The sequence below is a fragment of the Grus americana genome, chromosome Z, assembly GCF_028858705.1.
Source record: "Grus americana isolate bGruAme1 chromosome Z, bGruAme1.mat, whole genome shotgun sequence".
NCBI classification, from domain to species: domain Eukaryota; kingdom Metazoa; phylum Chordata; class Aves; order Gruiformes; family Gruidae; genus Grus; species Grus americana.
Window position 1 is genome coordinate 54,851,114 of NC_072891.1, and position 25,919 is coordinate 54,877,032.

Consider the following 25,919-nt stretch of genomic DNA (forward strand, 5'->3'; position numbering starts at 1 on the left):
GCCAGCTGTGGCCATCAGAGTGTTTTTGACCTCATTTGCTGGAGAATTAAGAGATTTGGAAACATACTCAAGCAATTTGTTTAATTGACAGTTCAGCCAAACTACTGTCAACCAATTGTAGAATCAATTCATGGTTTAATCTTTTGCTTAAGTACTTCTGCTCTAATAAATCATTTAAAATAGTTGCCTTTTGGGAATTCTTGAAAAAAGAAATGGTGATGCAGCACAAAGCATGTGTCGGGAATGGAAGGGTAAGGAAACAGATATATATAAGTAAACTGAACAACAGCTTATTCACTGTCCTGATTCTGAGGGAAGCATTACGTTGTCTCTTATGTTCCCTTGGAGAACAGCTCTGAAGTGGGTTGTGTGTGTACATGGAAGAGGGAAGAAGCCTTTAAAGCAGGCTGTGCTCAGAAAAGTTCTAGGCTTGCTTTTACATGTATGTTTCTCCTGATTTTATTTGTTCCATGGCAAAGAACAGTACCGGGTGTTGCAGAAACCCATAATACTCCAGCTCCAGCTGAAGTATTCAGCTCCAACTCTTAACACTTTGCGGTAGTAAATAGGAGAGATTCCTTTCCTTGTATCCACCCAAGCACAAGGTGATGATGTCCTGCTGTAGATGGCAGAAATCTGAATATCTTCACTTCCAACCTCTCTTTTTTTTTTTTCCCCCCTCTAGAACCCAAAGCATTAAGTAATACTTTTTAAAAATCAGCTTATCTTCAGAGTTATCCTGTCAAAAGAAAAAAATTAATAAAAGAAAAACATATAGTATGCATTTTCTTGCATTCCATGGCAAGAACAGACAAGGGGAAAGAAAGAAAGAAACAGATATAGCCAAACCTTGAAATAAACAAAGAAATCAGATTTAGAAAAAGAAATTAAATCTGTTGAAAACAATAATTTGGAAGCTGAATATGCAAAATAATTTTGTGAAGCAAAATTTTCGTTTAAATTTTATCACTGAAAACTTTAATTGAAAGCATTTTCTGTATCAAAAAGTCATTTAATAAAATTTCATTCCAAGGGGAAACATTTCCAAGCAGTTCTCCTTTTTAAAATATTTTTAATGAACTTTACCACCATTTTGGTGATCCTGTGAACCAGAGAGCAGGATATGTACAATTACGTGTTCTATTACTTGCAGTAATTACTCTGTCTGCCTAGCACCATGCAAACTAAGTGAACTAAATGTTTCATTGAATTTGTTTTTCCTTTGATCAGACATTTTAAACATGCTCCTGGCAACAGCTGCCATTTTTCCTGTCACCTTTCTGTTACATTATAACAGGGATTCTTTCTCTTGCAGCCTGCTCCTTCCTCCCCATCCCGAGCAGGCAGACAGGCAATGGCCGTGAGAGACCTGCAGAAATGGAGCTATATGTGGCCTCTTCCCCCATTGCGTAGACTGGGGCAACTTCTCCCCCAGGCAAGAAGTCCAAGGCCAGTGTGTGTTACATGAGGCTAGCACCGATCTCCCAAAGCATGCTTAATTTTGAAAAACTACAATGCTGTCGGCCCCAGTTGAACTACCTTTCACATAAGTCTCATGACTTCCACCTTCAGAAGTGTTTTGACCAGACCAGAGAGAGGACTGTTGCTCTGCAAAATACATTTTACCCTAAAGGGACTGATGTCATTTCCCTTCTGCTTCATGAATGAATTACTTTTGTGGTTTCCCCACTCCATACGGTTTTGTGTATTCCTCATACTGTTTTCATTCCTCATGCTTTTGTGTCTTCCTCATGAGGAGCTTCTGGCCCTGCTGTCCTGCAACCTGGCTTCAGCCACTTAAGTGTCATATGGGGGTTGTTTTCCCCATGTGTTATCCCAGAGATGTTGAGCTGGTTTATCCTAGATAAGTTGCTGGTTCAAGTAAGAAACTGAGACCCTTCCATGGGCTAGCCATGATTTTTTTAGATGGAGGCGCCATAAGGTGTCTTCAGCAACCACAGACCAGACCACCCTGAGCCCCTCTGCCAGTCCACAAGGTACTGTAAGATAGTAGGTGATGCATTTTTACTCTTCTATAGGATAATCGAAGCTTACAGCAATGTATGTCAAATAAAAAGATAATGCACTTTTATTTCTTTAGTGCAACTGAGTGAAGAAAGCAGAGACAGATCTTAAAAAAATATGGAGCCCAGTAGCTTGCAGATATGATGGGAGATGGAAGCAAAGTGGCACTTTGTTGCTGCAGTGGCCTGTACAAGTAAACATCCTTCTGAGGATAGCCAGGAGTATCTATCTCTACCAGTTCTGGTGGTGACTGAACTGGGTGGGGGGTGAGAAAGAGAAGCATGCTCAAAGGAAGTGCAGTGCAAGATGCGTGAGATTTTTATTCCACGTGGTAAAGAAACACCCACCTTAGTTTCATCCTACCTATTCTTACACTGTTAGGTGAAAATCTTTTTAAGAGACTAGCTGCCTAGTTTTCTAAATATAGTCAAAAGAGAGAGACTAACATTTCCAGAGGGCAACTCAGACCTCGCAGGAGGTGAGGAAACCTCTGGAGAAGTTTCTCTTTCCTTTGTCCTTGGTGTAAGCCTAGGGCAGCTGCACTCCTGATGCAGGAGCAAAGGGTCTAGCCTTCAATTAGGTGGAGGCTGGCTGATTAAGACATCTGCAGGGCACAGGGTCAACCCCAGTGTAAGTGACACAGAACTGATATTTAATTGTTCCCATCCCGTGCACCTCAAGTAATGCATAAAGCCAAGTGGGGCAACATGTACTCTTTGTTCTCACCTCCAACAACTTGACACTTGTAATTCAACTCACAAGGCTACATGGTGTCCTGAGGAAGGCAGAAAATACCAGGGCCCTGTGCTATGCAGCAGGTGGCATCTGCCATGTAATCCCAGAGCAACCATGATCTACGGCTTTGCTCTTTGCCAACACAGCTGATGCTGCTGGGCAGAGCACAGTTAGCATTTTCACCAAAGCAGACCATCTGGAAATACAATCAGAGTCCACAGCCTCCAGGGATTACTGAACCCAGCAGAGCATGAAAGGAAGATTTGTGCCCCCAGCTACTTGGTTCTGCCATGACCTTAGCTGAGTGCAGCAATAATTTCGACTCTCTAATGCAACTAAATAAAGCACAGTTACTTTCTCAGGCGCCAGTTCAGCCTGCTGTCATCAAAGAACAGTCTTTGAACAGTAGCAGGTGTTGAGGCAATGTAAGGCCTTGATTATTCTTTGGATACACAGAGTTGTCACAATACCTTGTTTAACATTAATTACAGATAAATTCCCATATGCTTCTCTCCTAAATTATTAAATATGAAACAGGCTGATTCAGTTTTGGCTAGGCTGTGAGAGTACAAAGGCAAAATTACTCTTATACTGGTGGCCCCAGTTGTATGCTGGAAGCTAACCTTCCTCTTAAAACAACATTTATGTGTAACAACAAAAACACAGACTAGGCACTCATCTCATTTCACTGAGGTCCAGGAGCCAATCCAGTGTATAAAGCAGATGCTTAAACCTTGGAGAGATCATAACTTCTGCTAAAATTTAAAAGTAAAATTAATAAATAAATGGACTATATCAGTCTAATAGTTCCGAGGAAACCCTCCCCTCCACCCCACTGAAGCAATGAAATTTTCTAATCATAAAAAAAAAAAGAGAAAAAATACAAACAACAAAAAAGGTAACTAGGGTACAGCTTTGTTTCCAAAGCCAAGCATCTTATTCTACAAATATTTCAAAGTTAAGCATTGCACAAATCTTTGCAAGCATGATGTAAAGCAAAGTTCATGATAGTTTACAGCTATTTTTGCATTAAGCTTCAAAACCAGTTGGTAATTTAAACATCATCTGAGACGGGTTCAGGAAGGGGAACAACTGCATTGTCAAACAGTGGAAACCATGAAAAGTTCTCCTTTAACCAATTATTGCTAAGAAAGCAAGGAAAAGGAAGAAGTGTTTACATTCAGACATGGTTGTGTTATTTGTACTATTTGAGTTATTCCCATTAAATCACTGCGAAGTGCTCAGGGAGGAGGAATGTATTATAAATTCACCTTACAATTTTACCCACTGCTGAAAGAACTGCAGGGCTATTTTTAAGTACTTGGATGAAATCAATACTCACATACCAGGCTGAGATTTTCAAGGCCTGTGAAAAATTCCCACAAAATAGATGAAAAGCAAGCCTGTAATTGTCCTCTCAGCTTTGCAAATCATCCCCCTAGAACATCCCTAAATATGTATGAAGGATTATCAGATTGAAATGGAACTAATGAAAGGAGGAAATGGAAGAGGAATCCATTGTACTTGCTACACTTGTATAGTATGTAGATGCCACACTAAGAATGGTGAAAAGAGACTTCTTACTATTTTTTAACTAATTTCTTCTTTTATGGCATTTTCTTCTTAATTTGTCTTGCTGTCATCTGTAGTTATATCTCATTTGTAGCCCTTTTTATCAGTGAACTTTAGCAGAACAGATCTCCACAAATGGAGTCTCAGTAATATTTAAGGAGTCACCTACACTGGAAGCAAATGACCTATTTGTTTGTACACTCTTGTTCTGCTGATACACCCATCCATCTGTGTAGCTGTGAAATGTTGGTAGACATGATAAGTTCACCTGGTCCTGTATGCACTTTATCAAGTAAATTTTGATTCTCCTTCTACAACTGAAACAGTATATATAGGTAGATATTTGTAAATAAATCTCTTGTCTAGTCACAGTGACTTTAATCTGGCCTACTAAGAAATAAATGCAGATGGTTTGTCTGGATGGAACAGACTAAAGCTATGTAATCACAGTCTGACAGCTTACAAATAGTATTATTGTGTATTACAGCAAATACACTGGAAGTAAAGACAAAACAAAGAAGTTGGACTGCGCAAATAAATAATAATGGTGAGTGTAATCCACTCCATGCAGGCTATCTACCAGCAGGGACATTAAACATGCAGCTCAACTTCTTACTGCATCCTATATACTACAAAGGCATATATTGTTATCGGCTCTCTAACAAGGAAAAGATGTTATATGTGATATAACACAGCAGACAACATGGCAGTACTTCTATCAAGATGACAGCAGACTGGATTCAAGACCACGACCAGACACCCTGGCACGGGTGCCATCTATGATGGCATTGGAGCCATCAGAGAAGAAAAGTGCAGATAACAGCCCCATCTCAGCTTTCTAAGGCATCTGACCAACAGATTGGTCAGAAAGTGAGTCACTTTCTATTCCCAAGGAATCCCAGCAAAAGTTATTAATGCTGTGAGGGCCATATGTGTAGCTAGATAGGTCCACAACTTGTAAGGGTGACCCTCCACATGACAGAGATGTCCAACATCACACTGCTGTGAAAGAAGGCTTGATGTCAAATGCCTACAAGATGTCAACTTTGCTGGCAATATTGTGCTGCAGACCTAAAAAGATACACTGTGGGAAACTGATAATCTTGGTAAAAAAAGATCAGTTTACTTTCTCAGCCATTTGCAGGAGAGAGTACAGCGTTCTTAGTGCAAGTACAGTGAGGTTTTCCAGCACCTTGACGTTTCCTGCAGCAGAAACATCCTTTCTGACTTAAAAATGCCCTTTCAATTATATTTCTGAACTCAGGCCTTCAAATTATTCCAGTAAGTACCTTTTTTAAACACACTGTTAAAACTGTATCTTCTTTTTAATAAAGATTTCTGTGTTTGACGGAAATGTTGACTGCAAGATCATTCCAATCTGCCTGAAGACGGGGGCTGCCATTCTCAGCAATCTCTGGGGAGCACAGTGTGTGCGAGACCAGCATCCATGTGGACAAACTGCTGGATATCCAACAGCTGCAGTCTCGATGTCCTGCCCTGCAGCTGCTCCTCCTGTTTTATCTCCAAGTCCTGTGTACCTTGTCCTCATCCAATGTCTGATATCTCATACTTCATGAATAAACAGTTTGAATTTATTCAGTTGTTTTAAATAGGAGATGAAGATAATTCTTTGAGGCCAGAAGGAAATCATTGAACAGGTTCGGTTTTCAGATGGTTCTCTTCTACACATTACGTAGTTTCCACTCAGCACTACCTCTGTCCCTACAGGCCTGACTACCTTTGGTTCCTCCCTCCTGTTTGCTGTTTCTCAGGGACTGTGATGGATCCCCCTAAGCATTTCAGGCTTCAAGCCTTCTGACAGATGAAGACTGTGACCTTTTACAAGCTATCGTCGAACTTGATAGAAGCTGAGGTGCAATTCAAGAACTTTTCCATTTCTTTGCCAGCTAGCCAACACCTCACTTAGATTTCATGGGGACAATGTTAAGAGTTTGTCTGCATTTCCCTGACCATCAGCCTCTTTTGTCTGTTCTGGCCCACACATACCATAACTATGAAGAGCACATTTGCAAATATAAGGATTATTAACTGGCAACTCAGTAGACAAACAAGGCCTTTTGAGGTCAGTCTTGACAGCAACATCAGCTATGAAGCCACAGTTTATCAAAGGATAAGATTTTCTGTTTGAACGCAATCCCTTTACCTATCAAAACTCTCCACATAATGCCATGTGTCACTAGCCTGTCATTGACTCCACAAAAAATTGATTTCTTGGGGCAATACTTGAACTGAATGGATTCTCTCACAGTCTATGAAGTGTACACATTTAACATTTTCATGAAAACCTTGCTGTCCTTACATGTCTATGTTCCCTCAGTAGATTGTTACTCCCTCCAGTCAAGTTCACCTTTTTTCTTGTTTAACAGGTAAAATGAGATTTTACACCAGGTGTTTTTACTGTTGGTTTCATAGACAAATTGTGAAGTTAAATGAAACACAACCCAAGCACAAATGAAAAATACATTCACTTGCCCTGGTTTTGTTACATACATTGTCAGGTTCTGCTTTGAAATCCACCCTTTAGACCCTTCCAATATCACGAACCTACCAGTGACTGTCTTTTGCTTTGCAAATTTTGTATAGATGAGCTGTTATACTCTCGTTGCACAGTATTTTCTCCTACTAGAACTGGACTGAGCCATTTTGCTTTGCAATGAGTTGCAAACACTTCCAGATTCACTGCAGATGGGTATGATATCTGCCAGTGGTTTACATCATGTTCTGTCTTTATACTTTGCCTGTACAAACAGTTGCTTCCATTCTCAGAAGGAAATTGCTTGGATGTAACCGTTTTAATTAAAAAAAAGGCCCATTAATTTGTCAAATTAACAGAGGTCCTCATCAGTTAGTGCATTATTCGCTATATTATTGTTCCCATGGAAGTACCAAAAAAAATCATATCAAAGTGCCTTTATTTGTGGAATGAAAAGGGAACAAAAATGGCACTGTATGCCACTGGGAAGCTACAGTCTAAACATAAGCCTGAGGACACTCAATGGACACAGCTTGAGGTGGTGAGAAAAACACACACATAAAGAATTGTTAGTCTCAGGTGCCAACTAGCTTATTGCTTTTCTGGTTTTTGGTGAGGACAGGTTTTGCACAGATCAAGTCTGGAGAAAAGGAGGTTGTAGAGAGACCTTATTGCTGTCTACAACTACCTGAAAGGAGGTTATAGCCAGGTGGATGTTGGTCTCTTCTACCAAGTTACAAGTGATAGGACAAGAAGAAAAGGCCTCAAGTTTTGCCAGGGGAGGTTTAGATTGGATATTAGAAAAAATTTCTTCACCAAAAGGGTTATCGATCACTGGAACAGGCTGCCCAGGGAAGTGGTTGAGTCACCATCCCTGAAGATATTTAAAAGATGTATAGATGTGGTGCTTAGGGACATGATTTAGGAATGGACTTGGCAGTGTTAGGTTACTGGTTGGACTTGATGATCTTATGCATCTTTTGCAACCAAAATGATTCTATGATTCTAAGGTATTGGTGAAGATTCTGAATGCTTTTGGATAATAACTCCAAGTCTTCTCTGTGCACATGCTGGAGGGGACTGTCCTGGACAACAGCATGCATCAAGGATAAGGATAAGGATAAGGATAAGGATAAGGATAAGGATAAGGATAAGGATAAGGACTTTTCACACCATGGATTGTCTTTCCAGCAGAAGGAATTCGGGAATCTCCTAGGTTACGGGCTCCAGGTAATGCACACAGGTTTTGGTAAAGCAAATCAGATTTATCTCTATGTCAGCTGGCAGGACTGCAAGGATCAGCAGACACAGAAAAACATTCTGCCATTTCACTTAGGCAGTCTCTAAGGCATTTACCATCGCTGGCTTAAAAGGTAATTACCCTTCAGTCAGCTGGAGCTTAGACAACCAGAAGGGACCTGGATTACCTTCCTTGTTAATGGATCCAGTAATCTAACATCCCACCAACATTTCTTTTAATATCTAGTAATATTTGTGTAAAGAGGAATACGCATTTCAAATAACAACCTCCAGATAACACTAAAAACATTTTTTTGTTTGTTTTGTTTGTTTGGTGGGGTTTTTTGGAAGATGGATAGAAAACTTAAGTGCCAGTAGACTGGCTTAAATAAATTACTCCAAAATTTGAGGTACCTTACTTTTCAAGGTCATTGCCTCTGTCTGTGGAAATTATTTTTACACTTTAATGGGTAAAGACAATTTTTTGCGTTTTTCTTTGGGAGAAAAATGCAAAACTTTTTCCTGACATTTTCTGTTTAATAAAAGAAACTGAGGGGGAAAAAAGTTCATGAACTATTTAATAGAGGTAAAAGCCAACCCAAGAAAGCAGTATTCTGAGACTATATTCTATCCAGGAGTCACAAACTAACATTTGTATTAAACAAAACGGACATCTTTAATTCATCTAATCTGAATAGTTATAAAAATAAGAACACTGTACATGTGCAGTATTAATTTCATTTTGGAAGAAATATGCAGAAGGGTTTTTTGCATATAAAAAATGTTCCCTCTATTGTTACAAAAGTGAATTTCTGATGACTGCTGTTGAAAAACAATTGGATTATACAATGCTTTAGAGGATAAATTCAAAAATAGAATCACAGATTTCTTGCAGGGTTCTTTTCTGGGAGGTTTATTTATCGAGACAAAAAGGGTATGTATTAACTCTTAAGTCTTCCTCCACTCTCCCAACAAACATGTCAGAGATATGCTGGGATACATGAAAAATAGAAAAATATTTAATCAAATAAAGGTAGCTAAGGTTCTAGCTATGACAAGTTTCACAGTTCTTCAGCTTTCAAAATACTGCAACAGAGGAAGTAGATAGGAAAGAAAGCAAACAATAATCCTGTTCATAACAGAAGTATGGTAAACTTCAAAAAAATGTTCTGAAAGTCACACACCAACGACTAGCTTATTTCAACATCAAGGCATTAAAAATTATTGACTGTCATTTCTGAGTTTCTAGATCTCTGCTAGCTTAAAATATCAGGCAATCTGCAGAAATGAAATTGATTAAAATTCAGTCATTTTGATAACTCTGTGTTAATTTTAAAGGGGTGGGATCATGCCAAGAGCTGAACAAACTGCAGCTTTTCCTCATGAGTGCTCCACAGCATGCAGCCAAAACTAATCTACGATTAAGCTGAAAGCTTCTTCTAACTTATATAAAGCTTACTGAGCAGAAAATAGCCATGTGAAAAGAAAAGTTCAATAGACAGTATTCTGATCTATGGCACAAAAATGCAAAGGAGCCCATACCTTTGGTAGAATTATCCTTATTTGTTCAAGGGTAAGCAAGACCAGAATTATCCTCTAACTGTTCCATAGAAGAGAGCAAAATGAAATATCACAAATTAAAATGAGTAGGCTTTCTGCCACAGGTAAACAAATAAATTGTTATGCCTATTATCTTTATGCATAATAGAATAAACATCAAGCAGTGTATTGAATTATGAGTCACAATTTAACTTTCTCAAATTATAGTTTGCAATAACTAGTGTTAGAGGTATGCTTATTGGATTGTAAATTATTTCAGTATGCCAATAATGTATTTTACATCATAGCAATGTTTCTTTATAATCCAATTTCTTACTATTGATTTCAGGTATTACAATTATGATGGAAGAATTTTCATTATAATAAAAAAATGCAGTGACTTAAAACAGTTAGCCATTTAGTATTTTCCAGAGAATATCCCTTCTGATCTATTTTCCTGTTAGATAACAAATTTATTTAGTTCGTTAATAATTACTGGTTAAATTTGTTGCTGCTTGGTCCGGGCCACTGCACAGTGTCCTGGGTACCTCCTGAGAGTTTACCCTCATGGTTCCCCATGAGACAGGGCGAACCGAACAGCTGAGGACCTTAATCTTTCTGGGCAGTATTCAGACCTCCTATGGTATCTGAGCTCAAAACCCTGCCAAGAATTCAGGCAGTTTGCTAAAACTTTAAAGCTCCTAGTGGATTTGTTCAACCAAGCACTCAAGGTGGCTTGAATGGTTTTCACCAGGTGACTGCTGGTGGTGTGTCCACTGCATCGCAAGGAAGCCCTGGAGGTAGTGGAGAAGAGGTTCCACTCTGTCTCATAGCACAGCCACATGTTACTGCTGGATCGCCTGGCTTAAAAATTGCTTCGTGCCTGTTGATTGGTGCCATACGTGAAGATTCAGCCACTCCAAGTGAACACCCACCAGCTGTCAATGCAGTGGAAGTGCCGAGGCTGTTTTCACAATACGTTGGTGTGTTTTCACAATACACCGCCCAGCTCTTGGGGCCTCTCCCCTGCCTTATCGACAGCTCCAAAGCCTTGCAGGACTGTGGATTTAATCCTCCTGGGAGGCCAGGGAAAAGACATGACCTGGGAAGGAGCTACTGGTCTAGCGCAGGGATTGCAAGATTTCCTGCCTGGTTGTAAGTCCCATAGCAAAGCAGAGCCGAGAGAGGCTTTCATCACTTGTGCTGGCGTACCCCATAAGCTGTGTGGAAACAGCTTTTGGTGGCCTGTGTCTGTCTGTGGTCACTCAGCAGTGGCGAAGCTGTGCAGGGCAGCGCCGTGCATGTTGCCTGACAGGCCGGAGGACTGAGCTGAGACTGACATGGAAAGAGCAAGAGTGCCTCTGAGTACCAGGTCAGGGTAACACCAACAGGATGCTGCTCCCTGTTCTGCTGGGCAGCTAGAAAAAACATGTTAAACACTGCAAAAGGCTCAGAGGAGAACCACATAAACGTCTCATTAGCCAAAGAGCATACTTGTTATGACAGAAGAAAGAAGGCTGATTTATTAACTTACTGAAGAGAAAGCTGAGAAGTGCCAGCCTGCATGAAGAAAAAGCCCTATGCTACAAGAAAGGATTTTTCTAGTTTTGTCAGGTCAAGGGCCTAATGAGATCCAGTGGCAGGGAGCTCAAACTAGTCTAGTTCAAACCAGGACTCACAGAAGACAGCAAAAAGTGGAGAATAATTAACTGCTGGACGAGGACAGCAGGGGAAGCAGCATGTTCTCTGTTTCTTGGAGTCTCACATATGGAGGAAGAGCCGATGTCTTTGCAAAAAAGCTGCTTTATTTGGGAAACTGCAGGAATCCCAAGTGACACGACCCAGCCTGTGTTATTCAGGAGGTCAACTAAATCTTCATCACGTTGCCCTTCATCTTTGAAGAGCAATGTGACACCACCTAGTGCCCGTTTGTGCCAGATGAGTGAAAATAGGGTTTGCTGTTGCGCAGCAGTTGTTCCCACCTCCACAGCCAAAGACCCCCAGAGAAAACAAAGGGGGCCATAATGGGCGTTGCTCACCATGCAGACTTTTATTCTTATATTATACAGACCTATATAATTTGTGGCTCATTGCAGCTACGGGCAGTCCCATACACCCCATCTCACAGTGACCACAGTACTGCCCAATTATCTGCTCCCATCTACTTATTTATTTTGGTTCCCAAGCTGCTCAGTTGCACAGAATCGGTAAAAACAGGGGCTGAGGAGGACTCAGAAGTTACTTCCATTCTGCCCTGGAAAAATACATTCTATCCAACGCAGTATCAACTGCTACAGAGCTCTCTGGCTGTTCAGTGCTAGCATCTGGTATTCTCTCACAGGTCTTCCTACAAACACCAGCAATGGCAGTCCTATCTAAATCTCTGATACCTTCTCTGCTACCCCTCAGTCTCTGGGAAGATCCACAGTTCAGGAAAACAGATGGATTGCAACCTATCAGGTCATTCAGCCAGTAGGAAATTGAATCTTTACATCACCATTTTTCTTCCTGGCTATTTAAACAGGCCCAATCATCCTGTGGTAATCTTCCCATTGCTAGTGTCAAGGCTGAATTGTCAGACCTGTCACTACAGTTACATTGGGAACGTAAATAGTCACAAAATACATAAAAAAGCCCCCATCAGCTGCTGTTCTGCTCAGTTCAGAAATGGCTCCATGTTACCGATAGAAAATCAGTCTTTTATAGACTGACAGTGTTGGACAACTGTTGGATCGTAATCATCCTCAGAGAGGACCAAAGCACATGCATTTTATTCCTAGATATGCCTATGTATTAGTATAAGACAATCGCTCTCCATGCCTAGGTTTCTCTTCTCACTTTTTGTCTCACTTAAGGAGGAGTAACAAGGACTCCAAAAGCCAAGTTTTCTCTCTCAGCATCTTCCTTTGGTAGAGCTGTGGTTTTGGCTGGGACTTCCTTTTTGACTTGCTGTCACTAAATATAAACAATCAGCCTTTGAAAAAAACTCTTAATGTGTTTCTTCTTTTTCTTCTTTTATTTTTTCTTTTTCTTTTTTCTTTTTTCTTTTTCTTTTTCTTTTTCTTTTTCTTTTTCTTTTTCTTTTTCTGTTTCTTTTTCATTTTTCATTTTCTTTTTTTCTACATGTACCTAAGATAACTACTTTGGGCACCCTTCCTTAACCCTTCCTGAAAGCAGCGATGAACAAGCTGCGCAAGCAGAATAGTTTGTCTGCACAAAGGCAACATTTATTGCCTTTCTAAAACCTCTGAACATCGCTGCACTCCTCAGCATCATCCAGAGGTGACCACTTTCAAAAACATACAACATTGCTTTTAAGAGCTCTTACACTGACTTGTCCTCTTTGTGCCCCATGAGCACACAAGTATCAATGTTCCCAGTAAGCCTGAACTCACACATTCTTGTTTGCAAAACCTGGGCAATTCTGACTTCCAAAGAGACTAAACAAGGATCACCCACTAAGGAAAACATGAGCTTCACACTTCAGTCCTCCTCTGACTGAGAGCAGAGAGGCAGTGGTCACAGGGGCATGTCAAGTACTCAGTACTCTGGTGAGCAGGAACACAAAACTCCTTTTGATGGATGTGCCACAGTTTCAAAAAAATGAAAGCTCATATAAGCCATGGTGACAAACATGCGTGTTGATTGTTAATGGTTACATGTGCCCAGGATGGAAAAATGGCCAGCTGCATACTTGATCCCACTCAACCTCCTTGACTTGCTTCCTTTCCCTACAGTGAAAACACTCCATTGCCTGCTACAGGATAACAGGGTACACTGGATCAAATTACTAAAGAGTAACTTTCTCTGCTCCTTTGAATTAAAGCAAAGCATCTTCGCAGAGATGAGTAATTTCTTGCTATTTTCTCTTGCAGCTAGTAGTTTGTTCCTTTCCTACCCACTTCAACCACAGGGTAGTGAAAGGTGCCAGCAATAGTTCTCAAGAAATAACTCGAGAATCAGTACCAGTTACCATCAGCTCTGGATTCTGCAGCTGGCTATTATTACAGCAATCTGTGTGCCACAAAGACAAACCAGACCTGTGTTAGAGGGAGCCCAGAGCTGCCCCAGACTCTTAAAGGATGAGATGCTCATATAAACTTTTGTCTGCTGTTCCCACAGCATGCAAAAGACCATGCCTGGCATGGGTTTCCTCACCCAGTCTACTGATGGCCTTACACATCATCTAGCCTTCAGACCAAGGAGACATGGCATTGTCTACACACATCCCCTTGCTTCAGGATATCAGGAGGAACAGACATTTCATGTACAACATGAGTGTCTTCTCTATGTCTTACTCTTTCAACACTCAAGGTGGCATAATGCAGAAAAACTATAAATGTTGCCAAGCCCAACCCATTAGTTAAAAATTGTTAAGTTCCCACTTGAATTCCCTTAATTATTTTTTATATTTTATGTAGTCACGGAAGACCTGAAATCTCTGGAGGCCCAACTACATTGAGCCAATTCCCACATATCACAGCATGGTGACTGTTAAATATGACACTTGGAAGTAATAAGTCTCCTCTTCTTAGCCCTCTGTCTCCAAACTAACTCCATCCAGGCAAAAGTTAGAAAATTAACTGCAACAAAACATTACCAGAAATGCAGTTGCTCAAATGCATTCTCAGATTGGCCATTACAAACAAATGCTATTCCCTCAAGGTTACCAGTCAATGCCTCTTAGCTGGTTTCAAACAGATGACTCAGAGGCTGAAAGCAAGCCTGTCTTTCCTACTGTTATAAATTATTGTCTCTCCTCAGTGTTTTCAAGAGCTTTACAGTCTAGCAGTACAACAGATGCTAATATACTACCACAGCCTTTCTAATTGCTTCCTAATGTCTTTTTCTTGTGGTGTGTATTTACAATCCAAATATCCACAATTATTGTGATCAGATTATGTCTACAAACCACCAATTACTGGCTGGCTAGAGATGCATCAACACAACACTTTTTCTGTGTGCGAAGGTTACAGTTTTATGTGCTTAGACTGCAAACAGGAAACTTGAGCCTTTCCCCATTTATCATCTCATCATTGTTTCCCAGCCTTTTGTAATTGAAGAAATACTTTTCCTTGCGCCTGAGGATGGGGGGGGGATAAGCCATATTGTACAGTACTGCTACAATGGCTTTAATCTACAACTCACTAGAAATTAGACTATACCCTGAATATTGACTTCTTAATTTCACCCCCCTTTCCCTTTGTTTGCTTACATGCATGCACAGAAACACGTATGCCTGGGGTTTTTGTTCATGCAGATTCACAAGCAGTTTCACAGAGTTTCTTTCCCAACGCCTCACGGATACCCAGTGGTAGATCGAGCCTGGCTTTACAGCTTTTAATCCTTTAGAAGTGCTGTCATTAAGATAAGCTGGGGAAAACCAGACTAACGCTGCCAAATATGTCTGTGACAGACGGCAAAGCACAGGGCGATAATAACAGCAGGAACCCTAGAAAGGAAAGGTAGCAAGGAGTATTTAGAGCACAGGACAGTATTAGGCTACACAGGAAAAACAATGAAGTCTTTCAAAATGTCTGAATTACCAGATTTGTCCTGAGGACAATAGCAAATAAGAAGATGCATTTCAGTTCAGATCAAAGTGTGGGGTTTTTTCTACCTTCTATGAGTGCATTCTCCATTTGTTTCAACTGACTATTTTTGGGAACTGTTTTGCTTAATTTCCTTTTTCAGATTTTAAAACTCTTTCTTCCTCCTGTGGTTTTCTTAAACAGTGTCTTGCTGGAGCAGGGAGCTCTTTTCAGTATTTGCTGGTCTGGTGATTGGCACAATCCCAACTGTTTCTGACATAAGATGGTATAAAAAGAAAAGTTCAGAGAAATATAGACACAGAGGAGAATTCAGACATACAGTGCCTAGCGCATGTTCTCCTCTGATGGAATGATAGAAGAAGACCCCAGCAGCCAGATGGGAAGGGTAGGATCATTGTCCAAATCTGTCCAAAATCTGGGAAGAAAAGTGTATTCCTAGAGGGAGGAGACTAAGAAGGTTGTCACTTCCTTCTATTTGTTGCTTAAAATCTACAATTTTTCTGGTGGTGTCAATCTCACCCAAATTTTCAGAGACAGAACAACTGCAAATACAATTCTACCCTACAGGTGCCAACTTTGAACTAAATGCTTTTCTGACCTCCAAGAACATCACAGAATCATAGAATCTTTAAGGTTGGAAAAGACCTCTAAGATCATCAAGTCCAACTGTCAAAGCTGTTGGTTTCTGTACATTTTGTAGGACCACGTTTCAGAACAAGACTATCTGTTTTTTTTCCCCTGTTATTTTCTTATGATGCAAAGTCATGATAACTTTGTTTGAGAAACAGTGCCATTCCCCCTAAAAATCAATCCTGTCTACAAATTAATGATATTAATTTGTAAAACCTTTGACCACAAGGTAATCTAACCCATTCTGATCTTATTTGATCTTCATTGCAATGACACTGAAATGACTCATCACTTGAAAAAGGACTTCCAAATTAATATACTATGCCATCTATTTCTTAAAATATTTGCACTTTATCAACCTGAGAGTTAAAGTAACTTGCCTTCTGCAAGTGGGGAACTTCCAATAAGGTCCTCTACATAATTGAGAGCTTTTAGAACCACAAGTTGAATGAACTCAAATATACAAGCAAAACAAGTCTTTCACGGTGGAAGATGGTATGCAGAGAGGTGCAGTATCTATGTGAAGAAAAGGGTGGGAAGTAAAAAGAAATTAGCAAACCATTAAGAGATTTTACAGTTGAGATGGAATTTTAAAAAAGGAAAATAATATTTTTTACTATTGCGCTTTTGAAAAAGATTTTTAGTTTGTTCTTTTCTCACAACATGGATTAAAACCTGTTTAAAAGCAAAAATCAGTTTAGAGCTAACATCGCTTTCCTGCTCAAAACCAGCACAAACAGAGAATTTGCCCAAGGAAAACTGTGTGAGGTAGACACTTCCAACAGGTTCTCCTGCAGCTGCTACTTCTGTGCATATATTGCAGCAGTGTTTGTTGTCAGGCTTTTTTATCGTAATAATTCTTTGAATTTCAGCCATTCCAGAAGACCTAGTTTTTGGATAAAAACCACTAGTTTTTATCTTCTTTAAAATTACATCTTCATCTGAGACTTTTTACAAAAGCATTTTGGTATAATCTGCCTTTCCTAACCTTGTGATAGTTTCATAAAAAAGAGTTTACATAAATAAATACAAGATTTGTTTTGGAGAGACAAAAAAAAATGTATAGTTGACTTTTTGTGAATAACATAGCATATTAACAGATTTTGGCACTGAAAATACTGGGCTTTCCTAGGGGGGAAAAAAATATCTTTCATAGGAAAACTGAATACATAGCTTTCATACTCTCTTTTTTGATAAATTGACCTCTAAATTGTGAAAAATATTTTTTGCCTAATTTTGCACAAGTGTTCCCTAGTTTTCTAGAAAGAGAAATTGCATCTAATGGGATAACTCATGTGCTAACAAATTAAAATCAGGTATATGCGTAAGTTCTTGACAGTTGTGAGCTTGACTGTTTTGCCCAAAGCAACACAAGAAGCGTTTAGCAGATTTGTAGGTCAGACCAAAGACTCTTGGGTCCCAGGGGCAATAACCGCAAAACCATCCTTCCTTTGTAGTGGGCCGGATTCTGTATTCATAGGTAAGAGCTACTATGCAGTATTTCCATACAAGAAGCTATAACACATTTTCCAGAAGGAGGGAATGAACAAGTAAAATTCTTAAAGCAATATTTTGTTTTAAATTCCCTTTATATTACCAATTTATCTTCTTTCATGTCTTAAATGCTATTTATTTTTTAAATAGGATAGAACGGCAAATTTCACCTGTTATAGTCTCCTTAAACACTTTATGATATTTTGCATTATTCAGACTAACAACCACAACAACAACAACAACAACAACAAATCACACTGGAAGTTTAACACACTAATTAGCTGGTAACATTGCCATTTCTCATTCTGACCAATTCTTTCATTACTCAGTTTTATATAAAAGCAGCACCAACAGAAACAATCTTTTTGTAATGTTTACTTCATTGAGATGTGTTTTAGGGCTATGAGATATCTAACAGAGTAGGGTGTTAGTTTATGTTTGTTCTTTACCAAAGGAAAGATATTCTGCCGATTTGCAGAATTTCTATTTCTAAATAGAAATTTGTAAATTTCTATTTACAAAGAAATTTCATATTTCTTCGTAAAGTGCATAGGCAATAAAGCTACCAACGAAAGGCATGATACGGGTCAGTATGATCACTGAGCATGAAGTGATAGGATGGGGCTTCTGGAAAATAGTTGAATAAAACTAAAAGCTTCAAATTTATGATGATTCTGTCTGTTTACACATCTTTACCACACTGTTTCTAACATGACCTTTATTTTCAAGACTGGTTGACCTGAGTTGCATTCATGGAACTCACAAAGGGGATTCAGACCAAGTGTTCACCAAACACCCAGGGAAATAGTTGCCACCGAGTATCCAGGCCTTGAGCAGCACCATTTCAGAGGCTTGTTCTTATTCATCCAAATGATTCACAACTTAATTCCAAGGACAGCTTTAAAACCCATCAAGATTTTCCCAGAGGAGATGCCTAAAGGTCAGCTAGTACTGCAAGGACCACTGAGGACTTTCTTATCAAAGGAGAACCAGCAATAAGAGTCTGAATGAACAAGCCACCCCGAAGCCGACTTCCTCTGTCTAGGTCGGGTTTAGAGGTCCCGATGAGGGGGAAAGGCAGTGCTGGGAACAGCTAAGGCCAGCAGCACTGGGTGCTGTGAGCAGGAGGCAGCCGAGAGTTAAAGGGAAGGAGAGGTGCTGTGGCTTCACCTCTCTTAGCCATACGCATGGTGCTCTCTTCCTTCTAACTGCAACCCTTCCTTTCCTTTGTCTGACTCTTTCCTGCTCAGGTTTTTGTCAACATAAAGTTGATAATTGAGTCTGCTGAGAAGCAACCACTTGGCAGGAAGTCAATGTTTCAGTGTGACATCATAACTAATTAAAAAATGAGAAGGCTTGGAGCAGTAGGAACTGTGCCTGGGAGCAAACAGTGCCAATTTGCTTGAAAAGTTTGAGTTGAAGAATTGCATTTTGCAATGAGTAGTTTTTCCTCTCTCCTTGTCAGACATGATTTTTCTGTCAGATATGATTTTTCCTGTATGTGGACTGTAATACAAATATTGCTTTCTGCTCCCTTCTGAACATTAAGCTGCGGGGTCCTCAATCAGACAGTAATAGATTTTATTCATTTTGGGGAGAAGAAATAAAAAGAGCTTGAAATTATTAGCCTGTTACAGCTTTTTTTACCACCAGAGTGTTCCTAAGCATTCTCAGCGCGAGAAAGGCGTATCATCTCCTCAGAAGCAGACGCAGGCCTCCTGCCATGTGTTTGCATGGCACCTAGCACTATTGGAGTCCTGGTTCAGGACTCTGCAGCATCACGGCAGGAAAGGTAAGCACAAGGGTAAGTATTCTCACGTACAAAAGCCATAGCTAGGATGAGCTAATGGCTGTTAAGGTAAACCACAACGATTTACCTAGTCACATAATTAACATCAAATGCAAGCTACATGAAGGTCAGCAGTCCCTCATGTACCAGTCAAGAAGCACTCCTGCCTGCCGGACAGGTGAGTCCAGCCCTCGCACAGCCCCAAGAACTGCCGTAAACACCAACATGAAACCTTTCAGAAACAGATTTCAACAAGGCAAATGGAAGTGAAAAAGCACCTGCAAATGCTATAAAAGGTGTTGGACATCACTCACTTGTCTTTCCTAAACTGACCATCTAAAATCCCTGTTTATAATGATGATTGTTAGAAGCATTACCACCAACACATTAAATGTGTGGGTTTTTAAAGACAAAGCAGACTTTACCATTTAGTCATGTCATCCCCCCCACCCCACATAGGACTTTGGACTAATAAGTGCTGTGACATACCTTCAAGATCTGAATGAACAACCTATTTTTTCTTTGTTTTTACTACTTTTTCTTTTTTTTTTTTTAACATGACATGGAAGAAAAAAGAACTTGCATTTGATTTTCAATAACCTTAAAGAAGAAAGACTTACTATACAGCTAAACTTAGCCAGACACAAAATAACCAAAGACAATACACTTGAAATCCAGCTCTTGGATGTAAAGTGAATAAAGTGGTGAGAGACAAAGATTGCTTCCTATACATAATAATTTACTCACATTCAGTTCAGTATTTCTGTTGTTCTGGGTTAGCAGCAATGGTACTCAGAGAGATCATGGGATCATAGAATCATAGAGTGACCACTGCACAGGATTTCACTTGGGCACAAGTTTGCCTTTACATTCCTTGATTACGCCTTTGTTGGTTTGCACTTATGTCATCATGAACTTCAGCTATTCCTGAATTTGAATACTGAAAATACCTTTCCCAACAGCCTTCCTTCTGTAAGAAGCAACAGTGAGAAAGCATTTCTTCTTTCCCATGTGCAGGAGAGCAGTGCAGTACACAAGCTCCCCTGCTGCAAACAGAGGCAGGGCTACAGCAGTCACCAAGGTTTAGAAATGAGCAAGTCCTAAGTACTGGGCAGCCATGTCAGCTTTTACCAAACCTAATAAAGTACAGTGAAAATACTAGAGGAAAACTCATTGTGTTGCAGGCAGGTCATCTTGAGACTTCTTTGTCAGAAAAAGCCCCCTCTAAAAACCCACCAGTGTCCTATATCTGTCCAAAAATTAAAATGTTATTTCAAGGATGTATATATATGTACATATGTACATGTCTCCAATTCTGATTCCTGTTTGGAAAACCACTGACAGAGCAGAGTTATACGAAGACTGGTACTTCACAACTGCTTTTCCTTCATTTTGTTGCCACAACTGAGAACATGAATCCAGTTGCATCAGAATCTGAAAGCCCAGTAATACACACTTTTGCCTCTCCTTAGCAGACTCTGGCATGCATTCATATTTATCTGGGCGTGCCAGATAAATGTGCATTATCTCATAGGCTTAGGTGTTTTCTTACTTCAACTAAGATCCCAAATCTGTAACAGGGCCCATACAGAGTCCTACATGACTGACAGCAGAACCAAAGCCTATTTCTGTAGGACTTCTGGCAGCAAGCATGGTAGGCATTCACAGAACAAGTTGAAGAACAAATTAGCCAACAGAAATGCAAAGCTTATTTGCTCACATTAAGTTAAAGGGAACAAAGTGCTTGGTTGCGAACAGAAGGAATGTACTTTTAAAAAATCATTGTTACATCTCTGACAGTACAAGTGCCATACAGCTCACACTACACATGCCTTATTGCAAGCCAGCTGCGCTCTGTTATCGTCTCACAGCTGGTGGAAGTCCATTCTCTGAGGAGATGCTGTTGTCAGTGTTGATGGCTGCAAAATACTCCTTTACAAAAGCATGATGTCAGGTGGCCTTCGCTTCTGTGCATGAAATGACCAAGATCTGATAAAATGGCATTCTCCCCTGAGGTGTCCCAGAAGTCTTTTTCACTGTTTTTCTCACCAAGGCTTTTACAGTGGTTTATTTTTTTCTCTGTACTAAAAGAAGTTCAAGGTTCTTGCTCCCTGGGAAGACAAAAATTAGGGCTCCAATCAATTGACAATGAGATAAAAATTCCGTCTGAATTTTAAGAGAACCTTAATTCAGCTGTATGGATGCAAAACACTTTTACTGAAGAATGCGACTCAGAAGTTTCCACCTTATTCTGAAATTATAAATTGGGCTTTCACATATGCATGGAGCTCCTAACAATGCTACCCATCTCCAAAATGACAATACGATCGTAATTACCGTATATATTTATTGTAAGAAAAAACACGAACATTTGTGTTTCATACAGGAAGGACAGCCACGGGAGCCCACAGGTTTCCATGTGTGGCTCATGAGTGTGCCCTGACTGTGCAGATTGCCCGTTGCCCTTCTCTGCCTGGGAGGATGTTGGTCTTTATCAGATGTCCTGGTTAACAAAAGGGTTCCGTTTACCAAGGAAACTATTTTACAAAAAAAAACTTTTACATTTTTAAAGTTGTGTCCTGTTTTCCCATTTCAGATTGGCTTGGATGAGAAGCAGGCAATCTGTGCCTCACAGGTTGACCAGGACAGCAATGAATTCAATGGACACTTCAGAAATACTGCAAAATGCTTGTCCAGGCATGTATATTGATAGACTAAAGGCTTCAATTATTCATAATGCTCCTTTTCTAAACTCAGATCAACCCAAGAAACTCAGAAGTGGAGCTTAAGCAACAAGGCCACATGAAACAGCAAACCCGTAAACTGCAAACACAGATGTGAAGCCTGCCAGGTGGAAAGCAGGCCGTGGCACCAGGACTTTGTACTACTTGACTCTGACTGAAACTGCATTTTGAGAGCTAGTTCGGGTCGGCTTTGTGAAGTAACAGCTCTTGTACAGGTATAATATCATGCCGCTAAGATGCAAAATTGTTGGAACATCCTGATGAAATCCCTGAAGTACCATAGCAAGAGCTGGCCTTGTGGCTGTGAAAAATAAGTAGCACAAAATTAGGTGGCTAGCACATATTAAAATCAATACAATGGCCAGGGGCTGGGTGAGTAAACAAGATCTATTTAAGCTCTTTACACAATACAGTCACTACCAATAATCTACATTAGAATTAGATCTCTGATGGGTGTTGGAAAATTAAATTAAAATAAAATAATAAAATAAAATAAAATAAAATAAAATAAAATAAAATAAAATAAAATAAATAAAATTAAAATGAAAACAAAACCAACCAAATATAACACTTGGAAAAGATGCACTGTTTGTTTCTTTCCTTCATTGTTTCTTTTACGGGGGAGACTTCCAGAAAGTATGACAAGGACATAAGCTCTCATTGGGCCTGTTTCACATCTGGGCAACTCTGGCTTCAGTTTTGCTAAATTCAGTGAGATGGATGTAATGGACACATAAGTGGTTTCACCTCTGGCAAACACTGCTGCCTCGGTTTATAATAGATGTGAACTTACAGAATTAACGGCTAATAACCTGTCTTGGGTTGACCTTGGCTGGAGACCAGATGCCAACCAAGCTGATCCATCACTGCCCTCACAGCTGGACAGGGAGAGGAGAAAAATAAGATGGAAAAAACCTCATGGATCAAGATAAAGGCAGTTTAATAAAGCAAAAGGCCATGCATGGAAGCAAAGGAAAACCAAAGATTTATTCCCTACTTCCCATCAGCAGGCGATGTTCGGTCACTTCCCAGGGCTTCAGTACGTATAGTGGTTGCTCCAGAAGACAAATGTTGTAAATAATGAATGCCTCCCCTTCCTGCTCCTTTCTTTCAGCTTCTTATTGCTGAGCAGATGTCATATGGTATGGAACATCCCTTTGGTCAGTTTGGGTCAGCTGTCCTGGCTGTGTCCCCTCCCAGGATCTTGCCCACCCCCAGCCTACTGGTGAGGGAGGGGAAATGTTGGAGAGACAGCCTTGATGTGTGCCAGCACTGCTCAGCAGTAGCGAAAACACTGGTGTGTTATCAACACCTTGCTCGCTATCAATACATAGCACAGCACTGTGAGGGCTCCTACGGGGAAAATTAACTCCATCTCAGCCAGAACCAATACATAACCAGACAGTGATTTACTCATGGCAGAGTCAGGATAGGCTTTCCCACATAGTCTTTGCTCAAGTGAATGTGTTGGCTATGGTAAAGTGTATGATTTGACCTCTCTATCAACATGTCTCTAACCTCAGCTTCCCATTCTGAATGGGAAATTTAGGATGCTAAACCATTTGTGAGCATTCAAAATCCCTGTTTAGGGCATGTGTTAGGAGAAAAGTGTCATTTCCCTACTTACTCTTCGGGATTTTGTTTGTTTTCTCTTCAATTCATGAGTTTTTTCTCTTGTAGAACAATGAAGATGTTTGACTCTCATCTCAGTCTTTTTTGCAGCCAAGATATTTCAGCAATCCAGAATACTGATTGCTAAATCAAAGGTTTTATTTTTAATACTGTTTAACATTCAGTAATTTTTCTTCTGATAACACAAGGTGGATGATTCAAATGACAAATAAACAAATGAAGGAAAACATGAAGTTCCATGACATTATGTGGGAAAGTTGCAGCAAGGTGGGATCACCAGAAATAAGTCTGATGTGGTTCCAGTGTGTGGTAGGGCTGATGAAGGTGGACTGAATCTTAACAAAGGGGCAGGTTGATTTTGGTCAGTGGTCAAAGATTTCTGACAATTTATTCTTTTCATAACCACAGAAGACATTCTGAGCAAAAACTCATCTGTACAACTTTCTAAAGGGTTTAGAGGAGATAAAAAAAAAAAATTGCTGTTTCCTCAATGTGTTGTTCATATTCTTCCCACAAAATGATTCCTTACAATTGCATTCTTCCAAGTAGCATCAACTCTTTTTGAACATGTGTGAGTAAGTCTTTACAAATCAGGCTGCCTTTCATTCTCCATGTTTTGTGAAAGCAAGGAAATAACATAATTCTAGTCCTTACGGTTATCATGAAGTAGTTGGAAAACTCAACTATGCTACACCCCACAGACCTTAAAAGGGTATTAAAATCTTGACATGTCTAAACTTTTTTTCTCCCTTCATCTCCCAGTGGCTTAAAACTGTTTTCATGATGTTTTGGCAATTTGATCCATGACTGAAACTTTGAAATTTGACAACATTGGGAAAAAATAGCAGAGCTGGATTCAAATCAGTTCAACACCATACTTACACACAAAATCAGGGGTTTTTACTATCCACATTCACCAATGTGCAGGTGTGTATATTAGCTTTTCATCAGCAGCCTAATCTTCTCTCCTTTTTCTATTGCAGGCCTCCTCACAGCTTTTGCTAACCAGGCTGCAGTGTCCTCTTTAGAGCAGACAATTGCAATACCTTTGGTCGCCATCCTTATTCCCACTGTGAACTTCTGTCTGCAGTCCTCTCTCAGCAGCTAACCTATTTCTACTGCTTCCAAGCTGGTGGGCAACTGCATTCTGGTATTTCCTCTATGCATGATCCACTGCTGTGAGAGAGCTACACTTCATGCATTAGATCCTCCCTCTCCCAGGGAATGCCACAGATGCAAGGACTGCGAGGTCATTAGCTCCTGTGTAGGAATGAAAAACAGACTGAAAATGCTGCAGGCATCTCTTGTACAGCCAGTCTGTGTGACTGCAATTTATCGATTTGGTGAAATGTGCCAATGCAAACATACAAGGTGATCCCTGCTTCATCTCTTCTGGTTATCCCTCCTGATAATGCAGGTTATCAGCTACAGACACTGAGCCCTGGGCAAAACACCAATTTCTTAATCCCAAGGAAGAGAAGAGCTGCCTTCTGCCACCAGTGGTACTCATCCCCGCTTTCTGACTGAGGCACACACTGGGGTGGAGTGGTGTGCTCTCTGCAAAGCACAGCTTTCCTGTGCAGAAATAGGATGCATCTGGAATCATCCATGATTCATGAGAAAACCCAGCATAGGCATTCAGACCGGTCTGTGGTGTTTTCCCTAATGGGAAAACGGCTTCAAATAAGGGGATGTTATTCCAGAACAATGACGCTAAGAACAGTATGTGGTAGAAGAAATGTGGGCGGCATTAGCAAACGTTTAGCAAAAGCCAGAGGAGACTATTCCATCTATGGAACGGAAATTTTGCTCCCTGCAGCAGCTTTGCAGCATGGAACAAGAGATCACAGAGTATGTAAAACTGCACAGAAGTACACTCAAGGGTAAATGGAGCCTGTGCTTGTTTAAAAAAAACCCCACACAGACTTAAGACCCAGGATAAATATTGGATCAACTGCGCTTCAGCCTAAACGGAGGTAGGACGGAGGAGGTGAAAGAAGGAGCCTGGATTTACAGACACAGAGTTACACTCTTCCTTGCTCTGAACTCTTCTTGGTAATTCAATTCTGTGCAAAATGAGGGGACATGTTATTGTGTTTGTGTGACCATTTTGCAGTGGCAGAAACAGCTTTGGGGCACAGAGTAATAAGCAAAGCTGTTTGCAGGGAAAATAGTCTCACTTTCCTTTCCAAGGTACCTGATGTTAAACAGATTTGTCTGCAAGCAGGTATCCCTGGCTCAGAGGAAATTCAAAGCTCAGGTTCTGCTTTTGGTCTGAACAGGAGCAAAGGTTTGGAAATTTCTTGTTATCTGGAAGTGTTAGAGGAAAAACTGCTCCAGGAAAACAAGCACTTGTATTTTCAAAAAGCCCCAAGACTTTAGGAGCTTCTTTTTCAGCTTGAACATTTTCTAAGATGACAGTAAAAGAGGGAAAGCACCTGAAGTCTCAGGTGCTGCTATGTTATCATCATTGA

General features: G+C 40.2%; 1 protein-coding gene across 3 annotated transcripts in view; it reads right to left on the reverse strand.

Moving 5' to 3' along the window:
- NRG1 (neuregulin 1) overlaps positions 1-25,919 on the reverse strand; it is a 482,035-nt gene that overhangs the window by 407,200 nt on the left and 48,916 nt on the right. The gene's annotated exons all lie outside the window — the stretch shown is intronic.